Here is a 15,204-nt window from a genome sequence, read left to right on the forward strand (position 1 = left end):
AAGATCTAAGAATGTATTTTTTTTCTTTTATATTTGTTAATGTCCCCGTGCCTGGCTGCCCTCACCGGGGCCCCTTGGATGGGGGTGGGTTGAGTTTCCTTACCCGCCCCAAGCAGAAGTCCCAGCAGCTAAAGACCTCCAGAACCCAACCACAGCCAGGCTTAAGACCACTCTCCACATGCTGGAATGAGCCTCACCCAACAAGGAACCGGCAGAGGAACCCAGGTGTGCAGGACACGGGGCTGAGATCTCCAAGTCTGCTTGGATCGGGACTGGGCCTCCTCTGCCCAGATCCCCCATCTTCCAGTAGCTAGACAGTTACACCACCAACTGCCCGGGCGCCGTGTAATCCCATCAACAGCCAAGATCCAGAGACTACAAAACCAAGCTCCTGGAAGCTTGTCTAGTTCAAGCTTATTGTCTAGTTCTCACTCTCGGAGAAACCAGCAGGCTACTGCGAGTATCCTGCCCGCACAGCAGAGTCTGGCAAGCTCCCTGTGGCATATTCAGTATGCCAAAACCCAGTAACAGTGATGGGTCTCATTCCCCCAACCCTAAAAGAGCCTCCAATGTTGCACTTGCTAAAATATCAGGGATAGGATGAATGGAGAAGTTACTGGTGCCTGCTTGAGGAAATCTATGCACAATGGGATGACAGTGATATAGTGACAGTGATTTGTTAATGATGTTAGGGCTGGAGAGATAGTATAGTGGGTAGAGCTTTTGCCTTGCACAACAGCTATCAGAGTTCAATCCTTGGTACCACACCACCCCGAGCCTGGCCAGTAGTGATCCCTGAGTACAGAATCAGGAGGAAGTTCAGAGCACTGCCAGGTGTGGCCCATAGCCAAAAAACAAACAAAATGTTAAGAGAGTGTAATCTATGTTGGTAAATGCTTTATGGAAACTTGAAGGAATTAGCATAATGCTGATTTCAAATAAATAGATTCAGTTTAAATACAAATGGTTTGGTGGTGTTCTTAAGTTCAGTTTATCTTTAACTGATTTTCTGCCTACTAGATCTACTCAGATCTCATGTGAGACTTTAAGTATCCAACTATGACACTGAACTCATCAATTTATTTGTTCAGCTTTAGTAGTTTTTGTATCACCTAATGTAATGATCTGTTTAGACATAGAAATAGTAAAGGACTATTTGTAATATTTTCCTAGAGAATCAACACTTCCATTATGTGTTGTCTTCTATCAAAAACATATTCTCTGGTTTAAATCCTGCTTTACATGAATAGATACAAATTAATATATGCACATACTTTCATTTGATTAGTGTATGATTTTCCATCTATTTACTTTTATATTTAAAGTGAGTTTCTTATATATAGTATTGCTTCTTTATACTCTGACTTTCTCTGTCTTTTCCTTTGTACAATGATATGATTCTGGGTAATTTTTATAAGTGATTATTACAATAATTGACTTATCTTACAATTTATGAATGCCCTCTCTTTTTTTGTTTGTTATTGTTCTGGCATTTTGTTTTTCTTTGGCATTTTATCCTCTATGGATAAAATTCAATTAAAATTTTTATATTGTTTTGGTTTCTATCATTTCTCAGTATCACTTTACTTGTATCACTTGTCATCCTGTTTCTCATCAATTTGCTCAAGTAGGCACCAGTAACATTTCCATTCATCCCTGTCTCATGCTAGTGTAGCCCAATGACATCTGCTCACTCTAGGAACACGGAGAGCCTCAAACCGTTCGTTCAGGGTTTTGACAAAGAAGTCCAACTATCTTTCAAGGTGGGCGGCCAGATGTTCTTTTGATGTCCCATGGAATCCACTCAGTAATGGCTCTTGTCCAGCGGTCTCTCCAAATCACATTACATGTACAGCACATCTGATTTTTGACGCCTTGGCAAACCAGGCAGCGTCCCTGATCTTCAATCGTTGACAGAGGTAGAAACTCTAGATTCCTTCTCTCACTTGAGTGAAGCGTGATACTCCAAGCATACCTCTTTTGATTCCTCTTTGGGATACACGAAGAGTGTTATCATCCTATTTTCATATAGCCCAGGTCTCTGAGGCGTATGTTAATGCAGGAAGAATGGTGGAGTCGAAAAGATGTGCCCAGAGTTGGAGGGTCTTCATCCTCTTAGCTATTTCTTGAAGGGGTTCCATACCGCTCTCTTCCTTCTGTGCAGCTCAGGTGCCAGGTCGTTCATCATGTTGATTTCTTTACCTAGGTACACCTAACAGTTGCATTCGGAGATGTTCATTCCATTGAGAGCAAATGGAATGTCAGGAACTAGTTCGTTTCTCATGAATATTGTCTTTTTGAGATTCAGCTGCAGCCAGACCTTTCCACACTCATGGTCGAAGTCAGCCAGCATTCATGCCGTTTGGCTAATGTTTTGTGTTATTAGAACACTGTCATCAGCGAAGTGGAGGTGGTCTAATTGCTGACTGTCTATGTTTTAAAAAGTTATTCTTTTAATTTTTTTAGTGTAGCAAAATAGAGATTCAGAACATATATTCATCACTAATTTAAGTCTATATTTAAATAACATTATGTCAATGCATAGGTTTTAACACATCATAACAACATAATTCTAATTACTCTACCCTGCCTCTTGAATCATTATCATATATTTCATTCGAATATAATCTAGGATGAGGACAAATGTCTATATATCTTTAAAATGTTATTATTTTTAAGCAACTATCACATATTAGATTAATTACAAATGAAGAAAATAAAAGTTTTTATAATTTTGCCTTCTTTGATTTTCTTTCTATTTTTATATATCTGAGTTCCTTACCTACACAGCAACGTTTATCTCATAATAAGTTCTTTTAACATTTGTTGCAAGGTAGGCGTACTAAAAACAAATGTCAAGTTTTCCTTGTCTGAGAATGTATAGCTATCTTCTGCAATTTTGATGGTACATTATCAAAGCAGGCACAGATTTCTAAGTTGGTGATTTTTATTCCTCTTAATTACTGAAATGCTCATCTTGTTTACTTGGTGCTGATTAGAAGTCAGTGCAATTCTTGTTTTTGTTCTCATGGAATTACATTCTTTTGTATGGTGTTTATTTTGCCTCCTGTATCTTTCAAGATGTATTTTTGAATTTATGTTGTCTGAAAATATAACATATTTTAAATATAGTTAAAATATAATATGTTTAAATATATTATATATTATGTTATGTATGTATGTTAAATATAACATATATTAAATGATCACGACCATGATCATCCTGTTGTTCGTCGATTGCCTCGAGCAGGCACCAGTAATGTCTCCTTCATCCTACCCCTGAGATTTTAAAAAGTGCCATATTCAAGGATCTTTCAGGGTTAGGAGAATGAGACCCATCATTCTTACTGGTGTTTGGCATATTGGGTACACCACGGGGAGTTTGCCAGACTCTGCCGTGTGGGCAGGTTACATTCGGTAGCCTGCCAGTTTGTCCAAAGTAAAAATGAGAAAATAAGATGTTGCTTCTGGGAGCTGGCTTTGGGTGTTGGCCATTGAAGGGAATACACGGCACCAATATGGTCCCTTGAACCAATCTGCAAAGTATTGAACCAATCTTCAACAATGTGGTCTCTATAAGGATACCCAATGACATCATTCCACTACCAGATGAATCCTACAAGGTAGTAGTGTATGATCTTTTTGATGAGTTCTTGGATTCTATTTGCCATTATTTTGTTGAGGATCTTTGTGTCTGTATTCATCAAAGATATGAGCCTGTAATTCTTTATCTTTTTTTTTTGTGGTGTCTCTGTCTGCTTTTGGTATGAGGGTGATATTTGTCTCATAGAAACTATTTGGAAGTGTTTCTGTTACTTCAATTTCTTAGAAAAGCTTGAATAGGACTGGGAGTGGGTCCTTGTTAAAGGTTTGGAAGAAGTCATTAGTGAATCCAACTGGGCCAGGTCTACTGTTTTTCGGGAGACTTTTGATTAGTCTTTCAATTTCCTTGATAGTGGCAGGTCTGTTCAAGTATTCCAAGTCTTCTTGGGTCAGCTTTGGGAGATTATAAGAGTCAAGGAATTAATCTATTTCTTCAAGGTTCTTTTGTTTTGTGGCCTAAATCTTCTCAAAGTAATCTCTGATTATCCTTTAAATTTCTGTGGTTTCTTTTGTGATGTCCCCTTTTTTGTTTCTGATTCTTTTATTAGTATTTTTCATTTCTGATTCTGTTTATTAGGGGTCTTTCTCTTTCTTTGCGAGTCTTGCTAGTGGTTTATTGATCTTGTTCATTTTCTAAAAGAACCAGTTCTTGGTTTCATTTATCTTTCAGATTGTTTTTTGAGGTTTCCATATCATTAATTTCTGCTCCGTATTATTATTACTTTCCTCCTGCATTTTGGGCTCCATTTGTTGGTCATTCTCCAAGATCTTAAGCTGTAAGTTTAAGTTAACTTATGTTGGCTCACTCTTCCTTCCTGAGGAATGCTTGTAGAGCTATAAACTCTCTTTTTTAACACTGATTTTTCCGTATTCCAAAAGTTCTGGTAATTCATGTCTTCATTCTCGTTTCTTTCTAGGAATCTTTTGATTCCCTCTTTGATTTCCTGTCTAAGTCACTGGTTTTTCAGTAGTAAGTTATTTAATTTCCAGGTGTTAGATTTGCATTTCTGTTTCTGTATATGATTCACTTCTATTTTCAGTGCATCATTGTCTGAAATCATTGTTGATATAATTCCTATTCTCTTAATTTTATGGAGGTATGTTTTGTGGCCCAGCACATGGACTACCTTGGGGAATGTCCCATGTGCACTTGAGAAGAATGTGTATTCAGCTTTTTGGGGAAGAAATGTTTTATATATATATAATTAAATTATATATATTTAATAATATATATAATTAAATGTTATATATAATATATATAATTCTAAACCCCTGTGTTCCCATTTCTTCCCTCAGATAAAGTATTAAAGTATGTCCTCGATGAGCTTGAATCTGGTTGATCTATCAAGAGATAATAAAGCGGTATTGAAATCTCCAACTATTATTGTGTTGCTATCAATATCTTTCTTCAAGTCTATGAGCAGTTTTTTAAAGTATTTTGCTGGTCCCTTGATCCATATATTCTTGTAACCTTCTTAAGTCTGAAGTCTATGTGGTCTGGTACTATAAAGGCCACCCAAGCTTTTTATGAGGGAGTTGTTTGCTTGTAGAATTGTTTTTCATCTTTTCTCTTTGAATCTGTGTTTGCTCTGACTGTTGAGATGTGTTTCTTGCAGGCATGAAAATGTTGGGTTCAATTTTCAGATCCATCCTGTCATTCTGTGTCTTTTAATTAGTGCATTTAGCCATTGGCATTGAGAGAGATTATTGTTATGGAGTTTTGTCCCAGAATCTGTTTGCATGTGCTCTTCAGCTCTGGGAACATCTTTCTGCCAAACTTTGGTGTATTTGAGGGGCTTGTCTTGTCTTAAAGTAGCCCCTTTATCTGTTCTTGTAATCACAGTTTTGAGTCTATGAAGTTCAATTGTTGTTTGTCAGTGAAGCTGTGTGTTCCTTCCAATATGAATGAGAGTCTAGCTGGTTAAAGTATTCCTGGTGAGGCATTTATTTGATTGCATTTGTTCACTATATCCCACCACTGTTTTCCGGCCCTTAGAGTTTCATCAGATAAGTCTGCTGTGAATCTTAAGAATGCTCCTTTATAAGCAATTTCTTTCTATGATCTTGCTTCTTCCAGAATTTTATCTCTGTCTCTGGTTTTCGTCATTCTGATAAGGATGTGTTATAGAGTACTTTTATTTGGATTTCTTTTAGCTGGTACCCTACTAGGCTCCTGAATCTGTTTGCATGTGCTCTTCAGCTCTGGGAACATCTCAGCAATTATGAGTTTGACAATTTCTTCTTCATCAGGGTTTTCTTCCTGTCCCTCTGGGACTCCAGTGATTCTTATGTTATTCCTCTTGGCTTATTATTCCTCTTGACATCTGCTGGTTTATTTTGAGGCTCCTTTCCATTTTCTGCTGTTGTCTGGAGATTCTCTGCATCTCATCTTGGAGCTCACTGATTTTGTCCTCAGCAGCTGTTACTCTTTTGCTGAGGCTTCCATTGAGTTTTTCATTTCACCTACCAAGTTTTTTTTTGGTTTGTCATTTCTGCTTGTATTTTTGTTTGCATTTTCTTCACTTTTGCTCTCATATTCTCTTGTATTTTATCAGCAGTGCATGCCATTGTTTCTTTGAATTCCTTCTACATCCTTAAAAGCTCCATTCTAAAATTCCTTATCTGAGAGGTTATATAGTTCATTATTACTGTTGATTCATCTGGGCTAATAACTTTAATAATTAAGCCTGGTGAGTTTCTGCATTGTTTTACCATTGTGACCTTTGCTTTTTGTAGTTTTTTCCTGTATATTATTGTATGTTTTGGCCCCTGCAATGGTGCTACCTTTGTGTGTTACCTTGGGTTATTGATAGAAAAAGAAATGTGAGGTCTGGGCTAACTAATACCTCAAACGTGGGGTGCAGACAAAGTAACTTCATCCATCACGTCTGTGCAGTTGTGTGATTAGAGATTTTAAGGATGTGCCATATTGGGTATATCTTGGGGGGGGTGATGATGCTGGGGGTCCACACACCTGGTTGGAGAAATTAGTTTGACACTCTGGGAACGAAGACTGGCAGGGGAGGGCCGTTTCTGGGCAAGATGCTTGGAGGAGGAGCTTCCCTTCAGGTGGAGGGTCAGGGTTCAGGAGGGGAAATGGGCCTTGCAGGCCCCTGGGTTCCCCACTTGGTTGGAGAAGTTATTTCAACTCTCTGGGGACAATGACTTTTTAAAATCTCTTCCACTTTTACTTTTTATTAGCAGAATGGTAAGTTTTCATCTCTCTATTGGTGAGACAGGAAACAAAAATTTGATTTATTTGTGATAACAATAAATTTTATTCATTAAATTTTCTGCAAAAATAACAATTTTACTATAAGAACAAAGTATTTTGTCAGAGGCCAGAGAGAAGGTACAGTGGGTTTGTGTGGGACTTGCCTTGCATAAAGTTAACCAGGACTCTATATGGTGCCTTGAGTACTGCTAGTGTGATCCCTGAACAAAGAGTCAGGAGTAAGTCCTGAACATTGCCAGACATGGTCCCTAATCCAAAAGGGCATTTATTTTCACAGAATTGCAGCATAGATAAGAAATCATTCTGTCAATTTTGTTTATGTGTGCATTTCTGTTCATCTACCCAATTTTGGTACATTTTGACAAAGGTCATGTTATATTATATTTGCAAATGTAATACCTGCATATGTCATATTTTATATTATACATTATTTGAATGAATTAGTTTAATTTCTAATTAGTATTTGTTTTGAATTCACTAAAATAATATATTATGGAATGTATTTGTGCTTATATTTAGCTTCATCAGATTAAAACCTTCATAATGAGTATCTGTTTCCCAATTCTAAATATGCAGCTACCTTTGGGACTATCAGTCTGAATACTTCCACTTCCTCTAGCCCATATTTTTACTATTTTTGGCATTCATTTTACTTCTACATGTGTTATAATCCTTGCAATTCATTGCTATTGTATTATTCAAGTTAATTTTACTTGCAAATGATGTAAACCCAATTAAACTAGATTTAGCAAAAACAAAAAGGGAGGAGGAATAAATTGTTCTCTCTACTAAAATAATATCAGCAGCCAGAGGGTAAAGCTAGTTGTGTCCAGAAAGAAGCTCAGCTGCTCCCATAACATTATTTCTTCAAGTCTTATTTCTATTGTGTGCGTTTTTCTCAATTTTCCCGTTCATTTTAACTTATGGCCTTTTGTTCCTCATGAGAAAGAGAGGACCAACAAAGAAATTAAAAATCTTCCTCTTTAACAACATCCTAACAAATGACTCTTATTGAAAACCCCATGTGGGAGCAGTCTCGGGAAGATTCTATAAAACTAACTTTGTAAAGGGAAGCAATATGCATCTCATCCTGGTGCCTTATGCATATCAATTTGAGATTTGCAATTCTTTTCTCCTTCCTTCCTTCCTTCCTTCCTTCCTTCCTTCCTTCCTTCCTTCCTTCCTTCCTTCCTTCCTTCCTCCCTTTCTTTCTTTCTTTCTCTCGGAGAGCCCAGCAAGCTACCAAGAGTATCTCGGTCGCATGGTAAAGCCTGGCAAGATACCCGTGACACATTCGATATGCCAAAAAACACTAACAATTCTCACGATTTGTTGTGAAACGTTACTGGTGCCTGCTCCAGCAAATCAATGAACAACAGGAGGACGGGACGGGACAGGACAGAACTTTTGGGGCATTCTTGGCTCTCTCCCCACTGAAGAAGTCCGTATTCACCCTGAAAAGATTCTTTTTTCCCCTTGTCTGTCTATCCTCATCTTTCCTAATTTAAACTACTTTCCTTCACTAGTCAGCTCCTGAAATTTTTTTCTGTGAAGGTAGATGATGATACTGGAAAACCTGGGAGGGAGTCAGGATCAGCTTATCTTTCTCTACAAAGAAAAATCCTTCGCTTCAGCTTGAGGCCAAGAATGCCAGAGAACTCAGGATCTAATTAAGTGTAGATGAAGCAGAGCTCAGATGCAGTCTGACAGCTGCCTCGGCAGGGCGAATGTGATGCTAGTGTTCATACTGTGCAGAAACGCAGTGCAGACTTTACTGGTCTAAACATCCCACTCCTCCAGACTAAGGTAGGTCAAACTGGAAGGCAATATCTACTACCATGGCTCCCCACTTTTCTGAACAATAATATTTTGCAAGTCATGATGACTCTACATGTGATAATAAAATCCCAACAATAAAATTTTAAAAAATGTTTTAATTAAATACCTGTCATTTATTTTAAAAGTAAAAAATAGGGGCTGGACCCATCATACAGCGAGTAGGGTATTTGCTTGCTTGGGGCTGACCTAGGGATGGTCCCCGGCATACGATATGGTCCCTGAGTATGACCAGTTGTAATTCCTGAGTGCAGAGCCAGAAGTAAGCCCTGAGCATCAATGGGTGTGACCCAATAAAGCCACCCTTACAAAAAAGTATAAAATATTGGAACCCACAGATAAAATTCATTAATATGTACTCATTATCATCTATTATGAATTCAAATAAATGATAATAGTATGCTATTATACCATTGTGATGAAAAAAAGAAAAGAATGCTTTTTTCATCATTAAAAATGAAATTACTACGATCTGTTATATAAGCAAGTTTTAAAAGACTCACATGTAGCTGATGGAAGTAATAATGACTGAAGTTGTGTCAAGACTTTAGAATACCAGTGTTTGATGTGTGGTGACAAAATAATAATCACACATGAAAAAATACCTATGATAAGCTGTGGCAGAAGAAAAAACCAGTGGGGGAGATCAGTGTGGCAAGAGTGCAGTCATAAGGAAAGAATGGTAGAAAATATCACCAGAATAGCGGCAGAACTGAAATCACGAGGGCATTAGTTGCCTTGTAAGTGAAGTGGGCAGGTATATAGGAGACTCTTAGAAATAAATTTCAGTAAGGCACAAAATCAAGAAGGGGGTCTAGAAAAGGAATTAATCTGCCCTAACCCTAACCATATTTAAGTATAGTCTGAGACTTCATTTAAGAACCCTGGACAAACTCAAAGGTGGGTGGGGCTCCTTTAGGAAACAGTTCAGCAATAACAATGATTATTAAAACTTTGAGTGACAAGAACCAGGGATCAAAGTCCTTGCCATCACCCTAACAATTGATGCTTACTAGAGACATTTCCAGGATTCTTTGCCTGGACCAGAGAGTTCCAAATCAATGCAATTGGTATAAAAAAAAGGCAGAAAATCAGGTTCCTAGGTCAACTCGCTGAACACTCCATTCTGTAGTTGCTGCACCCCACTTGGTATATGTAATTCTTTTTGTTTTATTTTGTAGAACTCCATTCTCAAGTTGCTTCCCTGACCTAATTTAGAATGTGGCATTTGCTTTATGTATTCTCTCTTTTGTCTCTCTCATATGTTCTGAATTAAATGCACTGTCCTTTTCTGCTTTCTCCTGAATTTCCTTTCTATGAGCTGAGTAACTTTTTTATCAGAACTTTTTTTATGACATCTTATTGTCTCATTCCTACTTTGGACAAACTTGCAGGCTATCGAATGTAGCCTGCCCACAGGGCAGAGTCTGGCAAACTCCCCGTGGCGTACCAAATATGCCAAATACCAGTAACAATGATGGGTCTCATTCTCCTAAATAGCCTTGAATATAATCTCAGGGCTAGGATGAAAGAGACGTTACTGGGGCCTGCTCGAGGCAATCGACGAATAACAGGATGATGAAAAAAAATGAAATGAGCTGAGTAAAGATATGGTCTGACTTCATTTTTTCAGGAGAGAATAATCTCACCTAAGTCTGGAAATAACTCTACAGAAATATTTGGATGTTAGTGAACAATTCCTATGCCACACCATTCAAGTGGGTCTCAGGTGCAGTTTGACAATTGCCTTAGTGGGACTGCCAGGACTGCAGGGGCTCAGTTATCAAAAGTTGCCTGTATATTTTAATCTGTCCTGACTCTGGCAGGCATTCAATCCCTCTGCAACAGTTTTCTATCTTTTTCATTTTTTTTCAATTTTTGTTGTTGTGTAAGTTGTTTATATAGTTGGATGATTGCCTCTTTCTTGATATATGAATGTCAAATATCTTCCACAACTTATTGGCATGGCTTACCATTTTAAAGATAGTTTCATTCATTGTATCTATTATTTTTGATATCATTCCATTTGTGTTATATTTTATTTCACTTACCTTGGTAAATAATCCAAAGGTATAAATAAAACCAATGTCAAAGAGTACATGTTTTATTCTATTTACTTTACCATTTCAGGTCTTATGTTCAAGTGTTTAAGTCATTTTGAGTTAATATTTTGGCAGGATGTATTAGTAATATTAAGATAGTTTTATTATTTTGCATTTCATGGTTCAGTGTTTCCAGTATGATTTATTAAAAAGCTTTTCTGTATTGAAATTGAAAAAATATACTTGTATTATTTGACAAATATATTTATATCAGTGTTTTGAAAATAATCTGAGTATGGAAAACATACACCTATGTGCCCACTTATGGATAAATGGATAAAAAGAAAAATATATATGATACCTATATTTATGCATGTGCATACATATATAATTCTACTTAGCTATGAAAAAGCTAAAACATTGACATTTGTGATCTTGCTATGAACAGATTATCTTAGGTGAAATGATTTGATGGGTAAAGAAAAATACTATATAACTCACTTACATGTAAAAGATAACAAAATCAAGGTGTTACAGTGAGACTGGTTGGAGGGGAAGGGCATCAGATCATCTAGGTAAGCTGACTGAGCGTTTTAAATCTAGTATGTGGTTAGCTACTGAGAGAGCAGAAATAACTAAGGATGAAATATAAGACATTAAAAAACAATACTGGATACATGTCTTCTTCTTATACCCCACATTCACATAGAGAGGGATGCCTGAGAGAAACTGACAACACTAACATATGTACATATAACAAAGAAACCAGCAGTTCAATAATCTCCATCAGTGAGAGATACATTCCAGAGCACCAGTGAAAGACCAGACCAGTGGATTGGACAGCATGAAGACACAGTGCTAGTGGACACAGGACATATGGATAACATAGGACCCTATACCAGAGAGTAACATTTGACGCCTGGACATTGTGGGACCGCATAGGTCCTGGTTACAATAACTATAACTTATAGAAGGAATATATTTGCATTGTCTTTTTAATACAGAACCACAATACTAAAGACATCTGGGGTTGGTGTACTATTTTTACACACTAATTCCAAGGACCCACCATCCCAAAGAAAGTTAGTAACCACTATGACAAAAGTAAATACAACAACAAACCTTTAGATAGTGACAAAAGAATTGTGGTACCAGAGGCAAGAGGGACAATAGTGGGTAAAAAAATAATAACAGGAGGGTGGTAGAAGGAAACTAGATCTTTGGTTGGCGCCAAGGTGTTGTATATACAGATACAGAGGCATGAAGCTATGTACCGAAATATATACAGTGCTGTAAACCAATATTAATTCAATACAAAATTAATCAAAATAATAGTAATAATTTCAAAAATAACCCAAAGGGCCTCAAAAGGCATGTTTTTGTCTTTGATTAAAAGTGATGAGTTGGAAAATAATTTTTGTTGGCTCGTCTCATTGTCCAGTGCATCTATTCATCATATTATAAATGTTATATTACTTCAGTGAAAGTCATTCTCCTGAAGCTCTAAGTTTACTGAACTAGAACTGAAAATTTGACATGGTGTCTTACTAGCGATCTTCTGATCAATGGGAAAGCAATTTAATAACTATTCTCTTAAAAACTTTAGGGACAACATTATTCTTCTAAATCTTATCTGTATTAAATTTCTATGCACTTTTCTACAAGTAACGGGCAGCAAGGGATGCACACTCTTGCTGTTATTCTTGCTTTGTTGAGATGTTTTCAATAAGATTTACTTGAGATTATCTTTGGTACGCTGAATATCAGTTTAGTTTAAAAATTCAGTTTATACTTTAAAAATAGACAGTATGGCAGCAAGAATATGAAGATATAATGGTAGAAACTGCTACAAAAATCCATGTGAATTATTATGGCTTGGAATTTGTGAAATGTTAGCTTTATATTTAAAGTAGAATCAAAGATTTTCTAATTGAGTGTATAATAAAGAGAAAAATATCAGTGTTGACACTATGGTGTCAATAATATTTTTAGGAAAAGGATGCTTGAGGGTGAAGAACAGACCCAGTGAATAAAAACATAAAACATAAAACCTATTTATTTGATTACATTTTGATAGGAAAGTTATTTTATTAAAACTACTATCTTTCATATCTTAGACCTATAAAAATGCTCTCCAAGTATGAGAAACCAAAGTTATACGTATGTACAGAATTAACATCTCAGAGAAGTACTATTTCCCAAGGAAGTTTCTATTCTTAAATCTCCAAGCCTACTCGAATTGGAGTCGAGCATCCTCCACCCAGATCCTCCAAATTCCAGTAGGCGGGGGTCACACCCACCACCTGGCCCCCTGGCACCGTGTAATCCCATCAACGGCCAAGACTCAGAGACTATAAAATCCAGCTCACGGAACCGCGCGGCCGCATTTGCATTTGCGGCCGCAACATCTTATCAGAACATCTTTTTATGATATCTTATTACCTCATTCCTACTCTGGACAAACTTGCAGGCTATCGCATATAGCCTGCCCACAGGGCAGAGTCTGGCAAACTCCCTGTGGCGCACCAAATATGCCAAATACACTGGTCTCATTCTCCTAAAGAGCCTTGAATATAATCTCAGGGCTAGGATGAAAGAGACGTTACTGGGGCCTGCTCGAGGCAATCGACGAATAACAGGATGATGAATGAATGAATGAATGAAATGAAATAAATAAATAAATAAGAAGCATATATTTCCCCATACAACATTCTTTTCCTTTACCTTCTGATTATACTTTTTGAGTTATCTATATTTAGTGTACTACTTCCTTCTTTTCATTCCTTTGACATGTTATGAAGATTATTATCAACACTTACCTCCAATTGAAATTGCTTCTTGTCAAAGGGACCAACTTCTCTGAGCAATTCTAAAAAAAAATTTGAATATACTTTTTCTTTAACTCCCAGGAGAGTTGCTTCATATACTTTAAATTATGTTCTATACTTGACTTCTGTAAATGATATTCTAATTTGGTTTAATCATTTACCTTTTTTTCCTTCTCAATCTACATACTCTTCATGAAGTCATCTACTTACACTGTGTCAACTTAGACTTCAAATTTAATGACTACCAAATATGAATCAGCTCCCAGATGCCTTTTCTGAATTTAAGAAACATCAAATTTCCAGTGTACTAGATCCTTTTGTCAGTATATTCCTCAAACAATTTAACTCCAAATAATCAAAATGGAAATATTCATCCCATTTCAATATGTAAATACTTCTGAGTATCTACATTGAACATCAAACACGATTCATTTACAAATTTATGTAATCTCCAATATTTTTAAGTCCTAAGTTAACATTTCATTACTTTAGGTTTAAACTCTCCCTGAATTTTCCCCCTTTTGTCTTACTTTATCCTCTTTGTAGAATCTAGGAGACTTTAATAACTCTGCTGTAGTCATTCCATGATTAAATTTTGCTAGCAGAAATTTTCACAATTAAGATGTTCATACATCAGTCAAGTTCTGATAGTCAAGAATGAGAGCATAATTGCATGTCATTTCTATTAGAACCTAAGTCTTTGCATTTTTATGCTATTTTTTCATTCTTTAAAAAGATTTACTGAGTATTTCTCACTAATTTCTTGAACTTATACTTCAATTTCATTGGCATCATTAACACTTTCTGGATTACAACTGCTTTAATAGACTTCAACTATTTTCAATATGGACCTATGAGAAATGCATTTTTTGTTTCTTTTTGCTGTTTTGCTTTTTTGCATCACATTCAGCGATGCACAGGGTTTACTCCTGACTCTGGACTCAGGCATTACTCCTGGCAGGTTCAGGGGACCATATGGGATGCTGGGAATCAAACCCAGGTCAGCCGAGTGCAAGATAAACTCCCTACACGCTGCACTATCATTTCAGTCCGAAATGCATTTTTGAATGAATGCATACACTGAATTTTGTTTTACCTTGCATAATTCTGGACATTATTTGGGGGTCAATGTAACCAATCAATCTTGGGCTAGAACTTCCATAAGGTTCAGAGTTTTACTTAATTTTATTAGGAGTGTCTGAAATACTTTTATATTTCAGAAAGGATGTTTCAACATAAACAGAATGGCACTTCTAGACAGCATTTTAGAACTGAAATTCATATATGTGTAAGACCGTGAGAATAACTAAGAAATGACTATGATACTGAAAATCAAAGTGATACAGGAATTTATTTATTTATTTATTTATAATAAAGGATACTTGTCTTTTTTTTTACTCTACCTGTCATCCTTTCTTTCATAAAGTTGTTATTATAAAATAATTGAAAGATTTTGAATTGCCTAGAAATTATTTTTGGATTCACAATATAAACTCAAGCTTTATTTATTTAAAAGACTAATGAATAAAAAATCTCTTAAATAATATCTGACTTTAGACTTAAAATTTTGTTTGAAATAATTTTAGTGACTAAGTCAATATTGAAAGACAATTTTGAAAGACAAAGCATCTGAGTAATTGCTTAAAATATTTTGATAATT

General features: G+C 36.3%; 1 pseudogene; it reads right to left on the reverse strand.

Annotated features, from left to right (window-relative positions):
• Positions 1–14,165: 14,165 nt before the first annotated feature.
• LOC130023056 (uncharacterized) lies at positions 14,166–14,282 on the reverse strand (annotated as a pseudogene).
• Positions 14,283–15,204: the final 922 nt, after the last annotated feature.

Source organism: Sorex fumeus, unplaced genomic scaffold (assembly GCF_029834395.1).
Source record: "Sorex fumeus unplaced genomic scaffold, SorFum_2.1 ptg000021l, whole genome shotgun sequence".
NCBI classification, from domain to species: domain Eukaryota; kingdom Metazoa; phylum Chordata; class Mammalia; order Eulipotyphla; family Soricidae; genus Sorex; species Sorex fumeus.